Below are 18,204 nucleotides of genomic sequence, written 5' to 3'. Positions count from 1 at the left end.
TTCGACAAATGCAAATGTTCATTATTTTCTTATAATTTTTAGGTATCTCTATATTTATGTGACTTTATTTTTTACAAATTTATATTATTCACTTAGCGATGTTTGGATGCGCAGACATTTATTTCTTGGAAAATATATTTTTTCATAAAAACTTTTTCTTGGAATTTTTTCTCACAAAACTTATTCTATTGTTTTATTCATATCCTTCAATTTTCTAGAATTTTAAATTCTACTGTTTCATTGATATAGGCGTGTATTTTTATGAAAAAATATCTATTTCCAAAAATGAAATAGTTGGTTAATATTGTTGTGCTGGTTGAGACATTTCTACAACTGCTCATTCTTAGGTTTAACAACATATTGCAAGTAACTATATATTATGATTCCATGCCAATTAGAATGTGATGGTATTACATGCATAATGCTAAGACATGGTGATGCAGGTTGTAGGCTCAATAAGCGGCATATTTGCCTATTAGGGTTTATTTCGATGTTATTTAGTTTCTAGGATTTTATTTTCATACTTTAGTTTTAGGGCTTCTATTTTCTATGAAATTTTATTTTCATTGCCTATATATAGGCCTCATATATGGAACTTTAGTTAGTTTTGATAATTATTGATTGTAGGGGTGTAAATGGATATTCGAAAATTCGATTACAGTCCGCATCCGAATCTGTTTAAAGCGAATATTATATGAATCCGTTTCAAGTAGATATTATCCGAATTCGTTTATGAGTTATCCGACTCTTAGCGGATGCGAATCTGGTAAATGGTATATCCGATCCGTTTAACATCCGAATCTGAGAAGTAAATACTTTTTATTTATTATTAATAATATCATTAATATTTATTTTTAGTAATGAAACACTATCTTTTGTTTCTAATAGAAAAGTGAATTTTCTTTTTAGAAAAAAAAACAAAAACAAAAAGTGTTTTGGGTAGGAAATGAAGTAATCTCTCATTTTAAGGGCATTCTTGGAGTTTGACATGGCTTCTTTATTAAGCAACAAATGTGGGCTGCAGGATGAAAGAGACAAATGGATGATGGTGACTGAAAGAAGATGGCATAACTTCTAGAGAAATTCTAAAGCAAAAAGGCCATCTAAGTCATTGATGGTAAATGGACGGCTCAGATCAATTTTTCAACTTAGGGTTATATAAAAACCCAAAATGCAATTAAAAGAGGGGACTTCTAAGGTATGCAAAGAGAAGAGAAGAGAAAGGAGGAGGCTGAGACAATATCTTCGGCATTCCTTGGTGCCTCCAACCCCACCAAAATCCACCGCCGTCCCTCTCCACCTTCTCACAGCCACCTCCATCTCTAACCCAATCCCCATCTCCATCCCCATTTCTCTTCATCTTCCACCATCAGCGCTCCCACTTCCCCTGTTCAAAATAGCCCAAACCCATTCCATGATATACACAAAAAAAAGAAAAAGAAAAACCCCAAAGACCACTACCAACACCATCATCTATCCCCACCGCTTCTCTCTCTGCCTTTGTTTTAAAAGGAAGAAGAGGATCTCATATATTTTAGGGTTTGGGAGTTAATTTTGGGAAGAGAACGTAGATGTCTGGTTTTAGGGTTTGAAAAATTCATTCGAGGAGTAAGAAGGAGAAGAAGATAAAGTGCTGCAATAAAATGTTCGAATTTACCGGATAAACAGATACAGATAATATCCGAATTTGAACAATATCCGACGGATACGAATTCGGTAATAGATATTAAATATTCGTCGAATTCGAATCCGAATCCGAATTCTGATAGTGTATACTGTAATTGAATTCGAATATGGCCATATCCGCTTCGAATTCGATCCGTTTACACCCCTAATTGATTGATTGAGATTCTCCCCTCTAATTTCCTCTCTTCTCCTATTCTTCTATTCTTCCTCTCTTCTCCACTTATTCTTCTTCTTCTATTCTTTTCTTCTCCTCTTCTTCTATTTTCTCTTCTTTCTTCTATTTCTCTTTCCCAGTCCTACATCACATGGGCTACAACATCCATCATAGGAAGGCGTAGGCTTTAAAAACAAGTTGCACAAAACAATTTGTGGCTCTCCTAGCAGTTCAACAAAAGAAGTTGAATTCCTTTTGAACCATGCAAACCACATCAATTAATTTACAAGATATTCTTTTGCTTTGATTGGTGATTGGACTTGAGAAATGTTCTTGGGTATCATTCTCACTTTTATGTATACAATTATTCATTCCAATGGAATTTTAAAAAACAATATAACATGAAATGTCACCGGCAGTTTCACGGAGGTAACTTTATAGCCGATTCATTTGCTAATTAAACTTGTTTATCTTGATGTAACTGATCTTATAATAATTGGGGGAATTTCCCCTCGATGGCTAGAGGAGCTTCTCATTGTGATTATTTTGGACTTTTTAATATTCACATTAAATAGTATTTTTTATTTATTGGATTTTAGAGCGGAGGTGGCATGTCCTCAACTTGTTTTTCTTTAATTTTATTAATAAATTGAAGGTGCCGTCCTGGGTTCTTAGATTTTCGGGAATTGATTTCGAGGGGAAAAAAACTAGTTATTGGACTCAAAATTGCGTTAATTTTGAGTCCAGTAATCAGTTTTGGACTCGATCAATGCTCAAAATCCAAAATGAACAACGCCTTAATTTTGAGTTCAATAATCAGTTTTGGAGTCGCCATTACAGTTGGTCATGCTATTTTATAGCTTTTTAGTAGCGAAGTTACATCTTGGATTTATGATTAGTTTAAGAATGGTTCGACAAGGACAACAAACTTCTGTTGTGAATATGAGTCAAGGACTTGAGCCTTCTTCTCGTGATTTGGTTTCAGGTACCCCTACCCTAATGTTCCATAAGATACCACTGATCATGGAGGAGGACATCTGGAGGAAGTACCGTGAAGTCCTATTAGTTCCTCTTAAGCATTTTACATGAATTATGCACCTAATTAGATGACCTACACAATTCTTCACAAAACTCCTATTAGTTTAAAGGTTTTGCCCCAAAAGGTTTTGACCACAATGTAAATAGGCTGTGCCCCAAAAGTCATTACCATAGGACGATTCTAACCCTCCGATCTAAGAGGGACTCACATTATGAAAACTTCTATAGATCGGACGGTTAGGATATTACAATGGAAATGAGTTTTGGGGCACAGCCTATTTACATTGTGGTCCATCAATTGGACGGTTTGGATCATCCTAAGGTCTGGGCAGTAACGCGAATTTTGAAAAATAGGGGGTGAATTCATCATAGAAGGGGGTGAATTTATCACCGCCCATTCCTCATTTCCTTCTTTATGACTTCTTTATGACTTTAGTCAGTCAGCTCTAGTCAAGAAAATTGATAAGTGCGTGGAGTAGAAGGGTTCTTATCGTACTCTTTTGGGGTCCTACAAGGGGAAGAAAAGCTAGACTCATGTTTTCCTCGTTTCCTTCTTTATGACTTCTTTATGACTTGAGTGAGTCGACTCTAGTCAAGAAGAAAAAATCTAACCTCACTTTCAACTCTTCAAGGATGCAATGCATGTACATTTCTTATATGTATCAGTAAAGGTAGACTGAGATGAAATGAAATTGCAGGAGAGAAATTCTGTATTTGTTCGGTACTCAAATGGAGCTATCTGGTACGAATCTCCCTGTGTTTGGTTTGTTTATCCTCTCTGCATATCTTTTCTTTTTCATGAATGTATTACCATCAGAAACTGCCTACTTACTTGGAAACGAGACAGATCGGATAGCTTTACTCACCATCAAGGATGGGATAAGCAGCGATCATCTTAAAGCCTTGAGCTCATGGAACCATACTCTTCATTTCTCTGACAGTGGGAAGGAGTCACATGTGGTCGCCGGCATCAAAGGGTCACTGTATTGGACCTTAGTAGGAACAAATTGGCTGGTTCCATATCTCCTGCCATATCCAACCTCACCTTCCTTAAGGAATTACACCTCCAAGAAAACAGCTTCAATGGCCAAATACCCCAAGAAATTGGCCGTCTATTCAGACTGCGATATATTAATATGAGCCACAATTTCTTTGAAGGGGAAATTCTAGCCAATCTCACCCATTGTACCCACCTCCAATTCATCGATTTAGACTTCAACAAACTGATGGGGAAAATTCCTGCTGAGCTCAGCACTTTGTCAAAGCTCCTCCTGCTGCATCTCGGTGAAAATGACCTGACAGGAAGCATTCCACCTTCACTCGGAAATCTTTCATCCCTAATCAGTATTTATCTAGCTCGAAATCATTTGAAAGGAAGCATCCCGGATGAAATTGCCCGAATTGAGAGCCTGAAATCCTTGGTTGTTTCTATGAATGAACTATCCGGCACTGTTCCTTCTTCTCTTTATAATCACTCATCTATAGAGACAATTATCGTGGCGGGAAACCAACTCTCCGGGAGCATTCCACCCGACACAGGGCTTTCTCTTCCTAATCTAAATATTCTACTTTTTGCAGCCAACCAATTTACAGGACGTTTTCCTATGTCAATATCTAATGCTTCAAGGCTTGAAGAACTTGAATTAGCACAGAACTACTTCCACGGACCGGTGTCTGAAAATCTTGGAAGCCTAAAGAATCTGAACTATCTCTCGTTGTGGGGTAATCATCTTGGAACTGGCAAATATGATGACCTGGGTTTTATCTCTTCTTTGACCAACTGCAGTCATCTAAATACTTTGAGCGTACCAAATAACAATTTTGGGGGCAGCATTCCTAGTTCCATAGTCAATCTCTCCACTGACATGCAAATCATAACATTAGGACAAAACCAAATTTTTGGCGGCATCCCTAGTCAGATTGGGAATCTCTTCAACTTACAGCTTTTATCTATCCATGAAACCTTCGTCACAGGTATTATTCCCACTTCAATTGGGAAACTTCGAAGCCTTCAAAGATTGCGATTGTCAGCAAATAGTTTATCAGGGCAAATCCCATCCTCCATAGGCAACGTTACTGGATTAAACGAACTCTATCCACAAGAAAACCACCTGCTAGGAATCATACCTTCAACTCTTGGTAACTGTGAAAGTCTAGCTATACTGTCAATGGGTCAAAATAACCTTCATGGTACCATACCAAAACAAGTTATCAATATTTCCTCTCTATCAATACAAGTTAACTTGTCTCGAAATTTTTTGACCAGCTCCCTCCCATTGGAAGTTGGGAGCTTGAAGAATCTAGGGCTTTTGGATATTTCTTGGAACAAACTGTCGGGCGAAATCCCAAGTACACTTGCAAATTGTAAGCGCTTAATTAATCTTTTTATGGAGGGTAACTCCTTTCAAGGAACCATTCCTCCTTTTTTGAATGCTTTAACTGCGATTGAAGTGCTTGATCTTTCATCCAATAATTTCTTTGGAAATATTCCAAAGTATCTTGAGGGGTTTCAATTTTTGCAATATATAAGCTTGTCTTTTAATAGCCTCGAGGGTGAAGTACCAAAACAAGCGATCTTTAGAAATGCAAGTGCAATTTCAGTCATCGGAAACCATAATCTTTGTGGTGGCATCCCAGAATTGAAGTTGCCTGCATGCCCCATCCTGGTCAATGAGAAACGAGGCAAATCTTTTGTTTTCAGTAGTAATCATTGTTAGGAAATTATCCTAACGGTGGATGTGGCATGTGCAAGATCAACGGCCTAGATAATTTTGTTAGTTGGTTTTGTGAAAAGGCATTAAGTGAAAAGCCATAAAAGAAGGGGTGTAAATGTAAGAGACTTTTGGGGAGGGAACCAGCGTGATGAGGAGTTGTGTTTCTTCCCATAAATGTCTATTTATTCTCTCATCCGGTCCCTACTTGCACACAACAATTTCTACATCATTCTCTTGGCAATCCACGGCAAAAAGAGAGAGGAAGTCGGTCACCATCACCGTCTGTTGTGGAGTGAGGAGAAATACCGGAATGGAATCCTTCCAATGATAGCAAAACGATATTCGGCTTTCGGTATGTTCCCTTTACTGTTTCAATTTCAATCCATATGGTTAATTGTGATTTTCTCAAAGTTGGACCGCCAAAGATCCGTTGCCCGTGTTCCTTTTATGATGAACACTTACATGTGGTATCAGAGCCACGGTTCCGACGAGAAAATGGCGAGAAAATCGCATTAAAAGTGATTGAAATAGGATTTGTGAAAACTTGTATTTTGAGTGCCGCCATCAATTCTGGAGTCAGATCGATGATTAAATGCCACTGAAGCGTTGCTTGTGTTCCCATGAATCCAACGCAACAAATGGTTCGTCGATCTGATGTCTGGATTGCGTTTGGCGGCGATTTAAAGATGAAAATTTTAACTTCTGGGGAAGTTTTGAACCTCGCCGGAAAACAGTGTGCTGCCGGCGACCGGCTTATCCGACAGGAGCTTTTCCGGCGTGGTTACGAAGTTCGTCGAGAGACGAGTCCAACGGCGTATTGTGAACCTCAATCGGACTTCAAACGAAGCCGCAATAATAAATCGAACTTTGAGTGTTTTTTCGGATTTTGCTGAAATTTTCACTATTTTAATGAAGAAGACGATGAATAGTGTCGGGCTTGGTGGGCCCATCAAGGATCCGCGACGGGTTTTTCAATTAAAAAGGGCCCAGTAGACCCTCTAAGCCCACCAGACCGCTTGGCCCAACCTGACCTGAACCGGCCCAAACGGCCGAAATCTGTGTTTGACTCGGTTTGGCCTATTTTTGTGAGATTTTTGGCCAGTTATAGCGGTTTTGGAGGTTTTGCACCCTTCTGAATCCATTTTTGAGGTTAGTTTTGGCATTTGGTATCTGTATCATATAGGTATAGTGTAAATTAAAAAACTTTTGATTTTTCAAGTTGGTTTTTGAGTCAAATATTTTAGGGTTTTAGCCCAAGTAAAACTGGTTCCGAACGTTTTGCAACCCTTTGAAGCCATTTTTGCTATCCATTTTGCCATTTGAGCACTGTATAATACACTTATAGTGTATTTTTAACACTTTTGACTTTATAAATTTGGTTTTGAGTCAAAAGTTTTGGAGTTTTGGGCTCGGATTGGATTGGTTCTTAAGGTTACAGACTGTTCTGGACCTATTTTTGAGGTCATTTTTGGTATTTAAGCACTGTATAATATAGTTACAGTGTAAAATCAAGACTTTTGGTTTTGTAAGTTTAATTTTAAGTCCAATATTTTGGGGTTTTGGACTTGGGTAAGACCATTCCTATGATTTTAGACCCTTTTGAACCCGTTTCCAAGGTTTGTTTTGGTATTCGGAGGCTGGATTTTAAAGTTCTAGTGTAATTTTATAACTTTTGGGTTTTTTAAAGTGGGCCTTGAGTTTAATTTTGATTTCAAACTCTTAAAGAATTAACTAAATGCCATGGAGACCCAGTTATGTAAAGTTTTGTTGTTGTTTAATGATTAAAACTCAGTCAATGAACACCATTGGTTTCTAATTCTTAACTTAAGAACCCCTATATGTTGTTTATATACTTTATGTTTTGCATATAACTTAAGGGTTAAAATGATTAGTTGAAATCATATATGGGACTAAACTTTTAACTTGAATGCACATTAGTTCATGCCAGATATGCTTAAAACCCAAGCTTATGGTTATAATAAACTGATAGTGTGTATTTTCAAAACCTAAAATATTGAATTATGTTTGATCATGGAACTTGAAAGTTGGTTTTGTATACACAAGTTTATTACGTTGTTCATTATTTTTAGTTGAAATTGAACTATATCTTATTATGATTGGTCACTAAATGAATGAACAAAGAACTGCGATTCCGACTGGGAAACGAAATCGCTTAAGGTTAAGTGGTTAATTTTGAGAACCGTGTCGCATACAATGACACATTTATGGACTATGAACCACTTTCAATTGCGACTATTTGTCCAAGAGCAACACTTAGCCCAACGGATGACTGTTGTTTTGCACAATAGGCGGTGTGAGAGGGCTAGGCCTAAGTAACCTGGTTTGGGGTTATGCTTCTGCCCAACGGTGATGTGCGCCTCAAGTATAGGGTTATCTGGCCCAAGTTGGTCTCATGGGAGAGCCAATTGTGTGTTGTGGCACGGCCCAACGGACGGCCCACGGTGACACGCCTGGTGTCTCGCCAGAATCATAGTATTGTGATTTCCTGAATTGAAAATCGTTTGTGTGTTGTGGCACGGCCCAACAGACAACCCACAATGACACGTCAGATGTTTCGTCGGAGTCACATTTTTGTGTTTTTTTGTGATTCTGGGCAATCTAACTAATTTTCCCTTAAGATAGATTGACTGAGTATTGTATGTGAGAACCAATTGTGTGCCGTGGTACGGCCCAACGGACGACCCACGGTGATACACCGGTGTCTCTTCATAATCATGGTATTGTGTTTTCTAAAGTAGAAACCAATTCAGCATCATGGCACGGCCCAACGGACGGCCCACGATGGCACATATGGTATCTAATTAGAAGCACACTTATGTATCATCATGATTTTATACACTTTAGTCATTCTTTTCAGTTGGATTGATTAAAATCGTGGATTGAGTTAATTAAACTCCATTTGTGGACTGAATAAGTGTTATAAGAAGTGAGCATGTTTGGAACTGCAAGTCTGTGTTTGTGACATTGAAGTTGTTGGTATCTTAGTGTCTTTTCTAGATACCGATTATGTTAAGTAATTTAGTGGGCCAGAAACCTTAGCAAGTGATGGAATAGATCTGCATAATTCAAGTCTACAAAAGGCTAGACTATGTATCATTGAATGACAGGCTCACAAAACCCACATCTAAAAGATGCTTATGAATAATGGGAGTTCAATGTTAGTATCACTCTAGTATTAATGGTAGACCTCCATTTTTTTATTCAATTCGAGATGTTTTTAAGACTCGAAAATGCAAAGGAGTTCTTGAATGTAGTTAGTGAATATTTTAGAGGATCATTGGAAGCACTTGCAAATACCCTTATGATGTGTTTTGATAACCTTAAAGTATATTCACCAAAGTTGTAGTTTTGAGCACACTTTAAAAGGCTTTAGATTCAGAACCTTGGTTGTGCTCACTTTCGACACACCTCTTGGTTATTTTAAATGGCAACATTAGAGTCCTGAAGATATATACTAGTCTTAGCATTATCAATTAAAGAGAGTGAACTTGGTATCAAGTGCCATTTATCTTGAATAATAAATGACACATAAAGTATGGATCCCTTAAGTTTGATATGGCCTGGAATTAATACCATATCTTTGTATATTATGATTTCTATTTCGTAAGTACTCCGGAAAAAGATTTGTGAATAGATTAAGGCATTACTATTCACATTTAGAATTCTATGTGAGGTCTTGGTGCGAGTTAGGTGCTTAGTAGAGGAGAGTATACCATTATATCGGGAAATAGAATAAAGTTGGCTGTTGAATCCATTATTACTCGCCACTCTTTTCTGAAATTTTGGTTTCAGATGAACTAGAAACCTTATTCTAGAAAAACTTGATTCCTTTGGCTATGAATCAAGGTCTGGAAGTATAATGGATTCTCTCTAGTTTTTCATTTCCCATTTAGTGATTTTGGTTCTCTTTAGGGCAATCCTTATTGACTTGGATTGCACTTCTCTCAAGGCCGGACTTGGCCCACCTTGCATTAGAATGAGATAATCGGTATTATTAGAAATAAATGAAATCGCGTGAACAAGAATTATCCAATCAGTGGCTTAAGTTTTTTAACCACATATCTGAGGATAGTTGGGTAAAAGAAGAACTCTAGATTCACTTGATTTTACCGATTTAAACAATGATACGAGGTACATTGAAGGAGACATATACAAAGATTAATCGGTTTAGGGTGTCACCAAGAGTATTGATCTACTAAAGGTCATTCACAATGACATCTTGGATCTTTGGACTCTGACAATTGGTGGCGGAAGGTGTTACTCTTTTGGTTAAATTTTCTAGCCATATTTAAATGTGTCTCTCTAATCAGAAGTAGGAGGCCCTATCTTTGTTTGTGATATATAAGGTAAGAGTCGAGAATTAACTTGACATAAACGATCAAAACAATAAGGGTCACTTATGCAACTCTCTGTTGCCTAAGATTGTGGGTTAAAACTCTTAAAACACCTATGTATTTTGTGATCCAAGTAAGGCTGTGCCTAAGACCCTTTAAGATTTATGGGTCATAAGGAAGCTGAAATTGGGAAACATGCAACTTTGGGTTGTTTATATGAGGCAAAAGTTTATAACCCACGAATATAGTGATTAAGCTCTATGACCATAAGTTGCAATTTCATAGATTATCTTAAAGTATTTAAGGGTTTTAGGTTCTGTTGATTGACCCATAGTACGTATATTGTCGGGATTAAATGTGCTAAGACTTCTAAAGGATGGTGACCTTAGTTGGAGTGTAGTGTCTTTAGTAAAATCACCTTTAAGGAGAACCAGATTGTAGTACCGGTACTAGTGATCCAAGAGAAGGTGGTACCAATGCTCAGTGGAACATTAAAAGACACATATAAGTTAACAACCCACATTATAGATGTTTTGGTGGTGACGACTACCGAACAATCCTTGAGGCTAAGGAAAGAGGCATATAGTCTGTAGACTTAGAGATTGTGCTTAAGGTTTAGAGCAGACTTCCCGACAATTGTATACAAAGTTTCATCAAGTACTCTCTATGTTAAGTTTTAAGGAATTGTCACAGGATAATGGATATATCTTAAGGTCAGAGGAGTAATATTATTTTTCTCGTGTTATGTGTTGATGGTATACTACTTGCTAGTAGTACTTAGCCATGTTCAATGATATTCATACAAAAGAATTCAGGTGAAGCATCCTACATAATAGGAGTTTAGATTCACCTAGTTGGGACTCGAGGATTGCTGAGATTGCAGAAAGCCTATCTTGGTAAAGTCCTAAGTATTGAATATGGATAAATTACTCCATTTGTAGTGTTCCTATAGTTAAGGGTGATATATTCAGTCAGTTCCAAGGTCCCAGGATCGATTCATTATATGAGCAGATAAAGAGGTTCCCTAATAGTTCCACAATTGGGGTCTATTGAATGTTTAAATCTGCACCTATCTGTGTATAACCTATATGGTGGGCAAATTAGAAACTACCAATGTTATTTATGTATGGATCATTGGAAATTTACCAAAAGGTTATATATTGTGTGTAAGGGACTAAAGGTTTAATGCTCACATAAAGTAAATGAGATAGCCCTAGTGTGATTGGTTAATCTAATTCCGACTGTTGTCGGAACACCTAGAGTTCTGCTCTAGTATATTTTACAGAAAGTCCTAAATCGTGGAAGAATGTCAAATTGACACTCAGTTACTTCCACCTTGGGTACGGAGTTTATTTTGTACTTCAAGGCCTTGTACTATGCCTTGAAGTCGTGGAATTTTATCTCAGGGTTTTATCTTGTTGATAGTCGACAAGTTACTGAGAATGTATTGTGATAATTCTGCTGCAGTTTTACAATTCCCAGAACAACAAATCAAGTAATGGGGTCAATGTATTACATAAGCACTGCACTTATGTTGGCGGATCCTTTGACTGAGGGCTTGTCACCAAAGCTCTTCAGAGAGCATGTAGCGCGCATAAGGTTGGTTGACACTTTTGATAGCCTATGACAGTGGGAGTCTGCATTAGGTATTGAGATACACTGTTGTAATCACATTTTATTTTATGATTCTGATATATATTATTTTCTACCGCTCCATTTTGCGCACATTACGTAAATGGATTGTGAGTAAGAGGTAGAATGTCTATAGACTGTTTTGGACCATATTTACATCTTATGCATGTATGCGTTTACATTCATGTTGGTAAGTATTACTAATGATATAATCGTGGGGTAGGCTATTGGGTAGAGTTGGTGACCCAATGGTTACATGGTTTATTGTTAGTAGTTTTGGCTGAACAGAATGTTGTGTTTATTATCTAACTAACTTAAAGATATGATCCTTATGTTTGGCTCAAAGATCTTGCTGGCCAAGTGGGAGAATGTTAGGAAATTATCCTAACAGTGGATGTGGCATGTGCAAGATCAACGGCCTAGATCATTTTGTTAGTTGGTTTTGTGAAAAGGCATTAAGTGAAAAGCCATAAAAAAAGGGGTGTAAATGTAAGAGACTTTTGGGGAGGGAACCAGCGTGATGAGGAGTTGTGTTGCTTCCCATAAATGTCTATTTATTCTCTCATCCGGTCCCTACCTGCACACAACAATTTCTACATCCTTCTCTTGGTAATCCACGGCAAAAAGAGAGAGGAAGTCGGTCCCCATCACCGTCTGTTGTGGAGTGAGGAGAAATACTGGAATGGAATCCTTCAGGTGATAGCAAAACGATATTCGGCTTTCTATATGTTCCCTTTGCTGTTTCAATTTCAATCCATATGGTTAATTGTGATTTTCTCAAAGTTGGACCGCCAAAGATCCGTTGCCCGTGTTCCTTTTATGATGAACACTTACAATCATCCCAATCATAAGTTCGATTTTATGTTTGGTTTGCTTACTATGTGTCATCGCTGCTCTCTGCTGGACTAGAAAGTCAAGGAGGAAACCCTCTTCCACTTCTGCAAAGGAGGGTCAATATTTACAGGTTTCTTACTCAGAGCTCTTTAAAGCAACAGATGGGTTCTCTTCGGCCAATTTGATAGGCGTGGGAAGTAATGGATCAGTGTATAAGGGAGTACTTGGGCAAGATGAAACTGTTGTTGCTGTGAAGGTACTTAACCTTCAATTACGTGGAGCTTCAAAGAGTTCCATGGATGAATGCGAAGCACTGAGAAACATTCGCCATCGAAATCTTATTAAGATCTTAACTTCTTGCTCGAGTATTGATTTTGAAGGTATTGATTTCAAAGCTTTCGTGTTTGAGTTCATGCCAAATGGGAGTCTAGCAAAGTGGCTGCACCCAAAAGTAGATGGGCAACATCAATTGAGAAGTCTAAACTTCTCTAAGAGGCTAAACATTGCAATTGACATAGCTTCAGCACTGGAATATCTTCACCATCATTGCCATATACCAATCACTCATTGTGATCTAAAGCCAAGTAACATTCTTCTTGATGAAGACATGACTGCTCACTTAGGCGATTTTGGGTTAGCCAGGTTCCTTTCAAGAATTACTGGCAACTCCTCTGACGATCGACGCGACAAGATTGGGTTAAAGGGAACTATTGGGTACATTGCTCCAGGTAAAATTTTTATTACTTTTCTTCATATTTTATTATTTGGTGAGTTATGGAATATTTGCAATTTAAAATCGCTTATGTAGCACAAGAAAGCCTAAGTGCCTCTTTTGATACCACTAAAAACTATTTGCATATTGCATGCGAATGATTTTAGAGTATTATATCTCCCTTAATTAATGGCTTCGAAAGTGAACTTAATGTCTCACTTACAAATAAGATTAACTTTAAGTACTCTTAATTGCATATTAGGGGCAATTTTGGTGGCATCCAAAGAGACCCTTTATCTAAAACTCTCAACCAAAATTGTAAGTTGATAAGTAATTGTCCATTTTTCATCAAAGTAAATATAATTCAAAATAGCTCAAATATAAGTATTCCATCCACGTGCAAAGAGTAGACGTGGATACAAGACCAACAAGTCACATGAAAAATTGGTTACTCTTTTGGTTCCTATGCCTCAAAAGGATTTCTATATGGTTAGGCTTTGAGGAAATTCATGCCAGTTAATTACTCAAAATCAAGAAAATTTCAAGTATTATTAAAATAATTGGGAAATTCTAAACAAGGAAAATAAAAATTTTAAAATAACCAAAACATTCATTAACTAAAGTTTCTCAACCAAATAACCCAAAACTTTGCAAGATCAATATATTAATATAATGGACCCATTCACCACAAAGGTTCACATGTAAAAGGTAGTTGACGACGGTAACATTCCTGTATGCTTATCTATTGTTCAATCTTTATTTTTTTCTATATTTTGGGTCTTTGATGTTGCTTAAGTAAAAGGTAAAATGGGTAAAATAATCTTTAAATTATTTAGAGAAATTGTTTTTTTGAATGGTAAATATAATTAAAAAAAAACAAATAGAACGAGAGGGTCAGTACAAGAAATACAAGCAGAAAAAAGAAGAAACAAACACAAAGAAACAAATCAATTTTTAGACAATCCATTGTGATTTTTATAATTAATCATAAATTAATGTTTCTTAGGTTTATGATAATTTTCCCTAAGAATTTAGGGCTTTTTGGTTGTGGGCCATCCAAATAAGAAATATTAGGGGGGTTATTCACTTTCTCACCGTTTTTACTTCCATGATGATTGACTAAATTAACATCTCTCTCTACATTAGAAACACTTCCTCAATGCAGGCTAGGATCAGATTCGTTACAAAATGCTCACTAGAAGAAATTCTTGGCATTAAGAAATTAAATGTTTGAAATCTTTGTATGGGAAAAACTCCTAAAATGGAATTCGGAAAATAAAGAAGTGAGTGAAAATGACCTACGATTTGTTCATTTTCATAGTAGTAACTTTTGGCATTCGCGGGGATTCGAGCACTCTCACGATATAGAATCTCTTTCGTTTTCTTCAAAATGGATTTTTTGTTTTGCTATCGATTCTATAATAATGATATGATTAAAATATTTTTCTTGAATTAATTTTAACATATATTTAAATGTACTCGAACGACATGAAACTTTGGCCATCTACTTGTTGATTGGAAATAAATATTACCTTTTCTTTCATTGATGTAAGTCATTAGTCCCCTTTAGCCATAGTTTATGATTGCTTAAGCCATGTATTTCTTTTAACACAAAACTCCTTTCATACTAGGGCTCTAATGTGATCAGGCCATTCTATTGTCTCTCATTGCTTTTAGAAGAAATTTCTTTTTTTTCTTTCTCATAATCATATGCCCTATTTTCTATTAGTTTCTATTTAGAATGTTTCTTCCTTTATTTTAAAGAAGCATACGATATGTGTAAAATTGCAGAATATAGGGCTGGTGCCCATGTCTCCATGGCCGGAGATGTGTATAGTTATGGCATTCTTCTATTGGAGATAGTCACTGGAAAGAGCCCCACGGGTGACATGTTTAAGGATGGCCTAAGCCTTCGAAAATTTGTTGAGTTGGCTTTTCCTGAACAAGTGATGGATATTATAGATCCATCATTACTACATTTAGAAGACGAAGAAGTTAGAGCTACCAATATTATTGGGAATGACAGAGATAAGAAATGTCGATTCCAGGAGTGTTTGGTGTTGCTAGTGAGGATTGGAATTGTGCGTTCTGCAGAATTGCCAAGTGACCAAATGGAGATGGGAGATGTTGCAAAGGAAATGAATGTGATTAGAGAGCGATATATTGGTGTTGGGATCTACAGAGAGAGACAAAATAGGGCCTTACTACCTGGTGAAGGTTCATCTTACCTCGGTAACTACTAAGAAACTTGATGGAAATGCTTTTTGCCAATATCTAAATCTTCGTTTCCTAATAACATGCCAAGATCATTCTTGGCAAGTTATGTTTGTGACACCAGCATAAATTTAGTGTTTTGGAATTGGGATAGCCTACAAAAGGATTCAAGAGGAGCTGATAGATGTGACCCCCTATGTGTTCCTTATTTATGTAATAATTCATGTTTCCTTTTACTATTATTTTTCTTGTATTATTATGGGTTAAAGGCAAGGTTTTATGTCCTGCTCATCTTTTATTCTTATTAATAAAATTTAAGGTGTTGCACCGGGTTCCTAGATAAATTTTGAGTTTAAAAAAAGGCTGATTCTTGGTGTCGACTCCTTTAACCATGAGCCTACTCTGTTCATGGACCCATTGTTATATCTTGAGCATCGTCTGTGTGTTAGACCTCCCGCATGTCATCCCTATTTGGAACTTCAAGATAGCCCCCACTCATCCACCTTAACAAGCCTAAATGACAAATAAAGAAAAATTTTAGATGCTACGGAAAAAAAAGGGAGACTGGTTTGTGATTCCAGGCGAAGAAAAAGTCTACTCTTACGAAATTTGTTTAATAGTCATGTCAAAATCAGTATTGCTTATCTTTCATTTATATCATTTAGTGGAATTAACCCATAGAATTTGCATCATGTTAGCTTCATGAATTTTTTCTGTGTTTTAAAATTATGTATTAATGGATTCGTAGAATGTTGTTTCATTTGTGATTACCAATATAAAAATAAGCTTCTACCATCATATGGAAGCTATACAAAAATAATAATCAACCACATCATCCACAATCGGACACATGAAGTTAAGATATTAACAAGATTCCAGTGTATTACATTCCTCAAGACTTCTGATTCAGCCATGAATTTCTTGAAAGTACTTCATTGAAGGTTAAGTAGAAGAACCATTGTGCTTTTGAAATGATATTATCGTTCATCCACGGAACCATAACTTCCATCAAAGTTCAAATTAGTTAAAGAGAAATCATCAATGGTTTTTAACAAGCTCTCTCTCTCTCTCTCTCTCTCTCTATATATATATATATATATATATAGAGAGAGAGAGAGAGTAATATATATATATATATAGAGAGAGAGAGAGAGTATCTAAACGATCATGTAGATTACTTATCTACTTCGTCGGCAAGAAACACAGGGGGCCCACATTGTTTGGATGATCCAAAGCATTCATTTGATAGGCCCTCACATAGATAGGGTGTGCCAAAAAAATAACCTCCTTAGGATCATCTTAACCCTTCGAACTATGGAGGTAAAAAATAGATAGATTTGTGAAGGTTTATACCCGTCCATTTTAACCTCCACAAATTGAAGGGTTGGGACGATCCTATGGAGATGATATTTTGGGCACACCCTATCTATGTGAGGACCTATCAAGTGAATGCTTTAGATCATCCAAACAATATGGGCCGCCACTATATTTTGAGCCAACAGAGTAGATAAGTTACCTACACGAACGTGTAGATGCACTTCTCTCTCTCTCTCTCTCTCTCTCTCTCTCTATATATATATATATATATATACCAAAAGAGAAAAGGGAGAATTATTGTTCATTTAACACGTCAATGGGGATGATTTTTACCGTTTTTTGCCCTCCTCACATATATGTACATACTATCTATGTGAGGGTAAAATCGTAATCTACATAAGAAATTTACTGACAATGGTACCTGTCTATGACAATTACGGAAAAAAGTACCGAGAAGAGGTAAAGACATATGACAATGATGAAAGACCTACTTTATATTACTCATGTAGGACACTTGCAAAATATTGACGGATTCCGGACACCTTAAGAGGAACAACAATTATGGAAACCTCTATCGATTGGAGGGCTAGGATCAGCCTATATCGATTGGAGGGCTAGGATCAACCTATGGAAATGATTTTACCGGCACAACCAATTGATGTTGTGTTCCATCACATGGACAGTTTGGATCAACCTATAAAGCCACATAATTTCAATCTTACCCCCCTCCATTATGCTTTTTTAATAAAAAATCTATAGGGTGATCTTAACCATCCGATTTAAGAGGAACAACATATTATGGAAATCTCTATAGATTGGAGGGCTAGGATCAGCATATGGAAATGATTTTTGGGGCACAACCTATTTATGTTGTGTTCCATCACATGGACGGTTTGGATCAATCGATGATGTGGTCCGTACAGTTTTTTGTCAGCCCGTGCATTGTACGGGGTTTTTTACCAGTGTGAGTGTGTGTGTGTATATATATATATATATATATATATATATATATATATATATATATATATATATATATATATATATATATATATATGAGGAAATGGTTTGTGAGCAGCTGCTCAGATAAGCTTATCTGAGCAGGAGCTCACAAACACCTGTGGCCTCACATTTTTTGGGGGATCCAAAGCATTCATTTGGAAGGCCCTTCCATGGATAGGGTGTGTACCAAAAATCAGCCCTATAGGATCATCCTCACACAATCAAAGGTGGAGGGGAAAATGGACAGACACCGTTTCTGCCTATTTTTTCCCTCCACAAATGGCAGGGTCAGGATGATCCTATAGGGCTGATTTTTAGTACTCACCCTATCCATGGAAGGGCCTTCCAAATGAATGCTTTGAACCACCCAAAAATGTGGGGCCACAATTGGGGCGAGATATCAAGTGAATAGTTTGGCATCTACAAGCATAGGAGATAGTGACGAAGTAACTTCATTTGAGAGATGGTGCATTACATCAAGTGTTCATAAAGTACTAGATGAACACCCTAGAAAGAAGAGTATTTTGAAGAAGATGGAAGAAGACTTAA

At 36.9% G+C, this 18,204-nt stretch overlaps 1 pseudogene; it reads left to right on the top strand.

The window, feature by feature from the left end:
• Window positions 1-6,230: 6,230 nt before the first annotated feature.
• LOC143878889 (putative LRR receptor-like serine/threonine-protein kinase At3g47570 pseudogene) lies at window positions 6,231-15,368 on the top strand (annotated as a pseudogene).
• Window positions 15,369-18,204: the final 2,836 nt, after the last annotated feature.

This window comes from Tasmannia lanceolata, unplaced genomic scaffold, assembly GCF_043159265.1.
Source record: "Tasmannia lanceolata isolate RefF3 unplaced genomic scaffold, GAP_Taslan_0.1 ptg000006l, whole genome shotgun sequence".
In the NCBI taxonomy this organism is placed as follows: Eukaryota; Viridiplantae; Streptophyta; class Magnoliopsida; order Canellales; family Winteraceae; genus Tasmannia; species Tasmannia lanceolata.
This window is presented reverse-complemented; position numbering and strand designations above follow the sequence as displayed.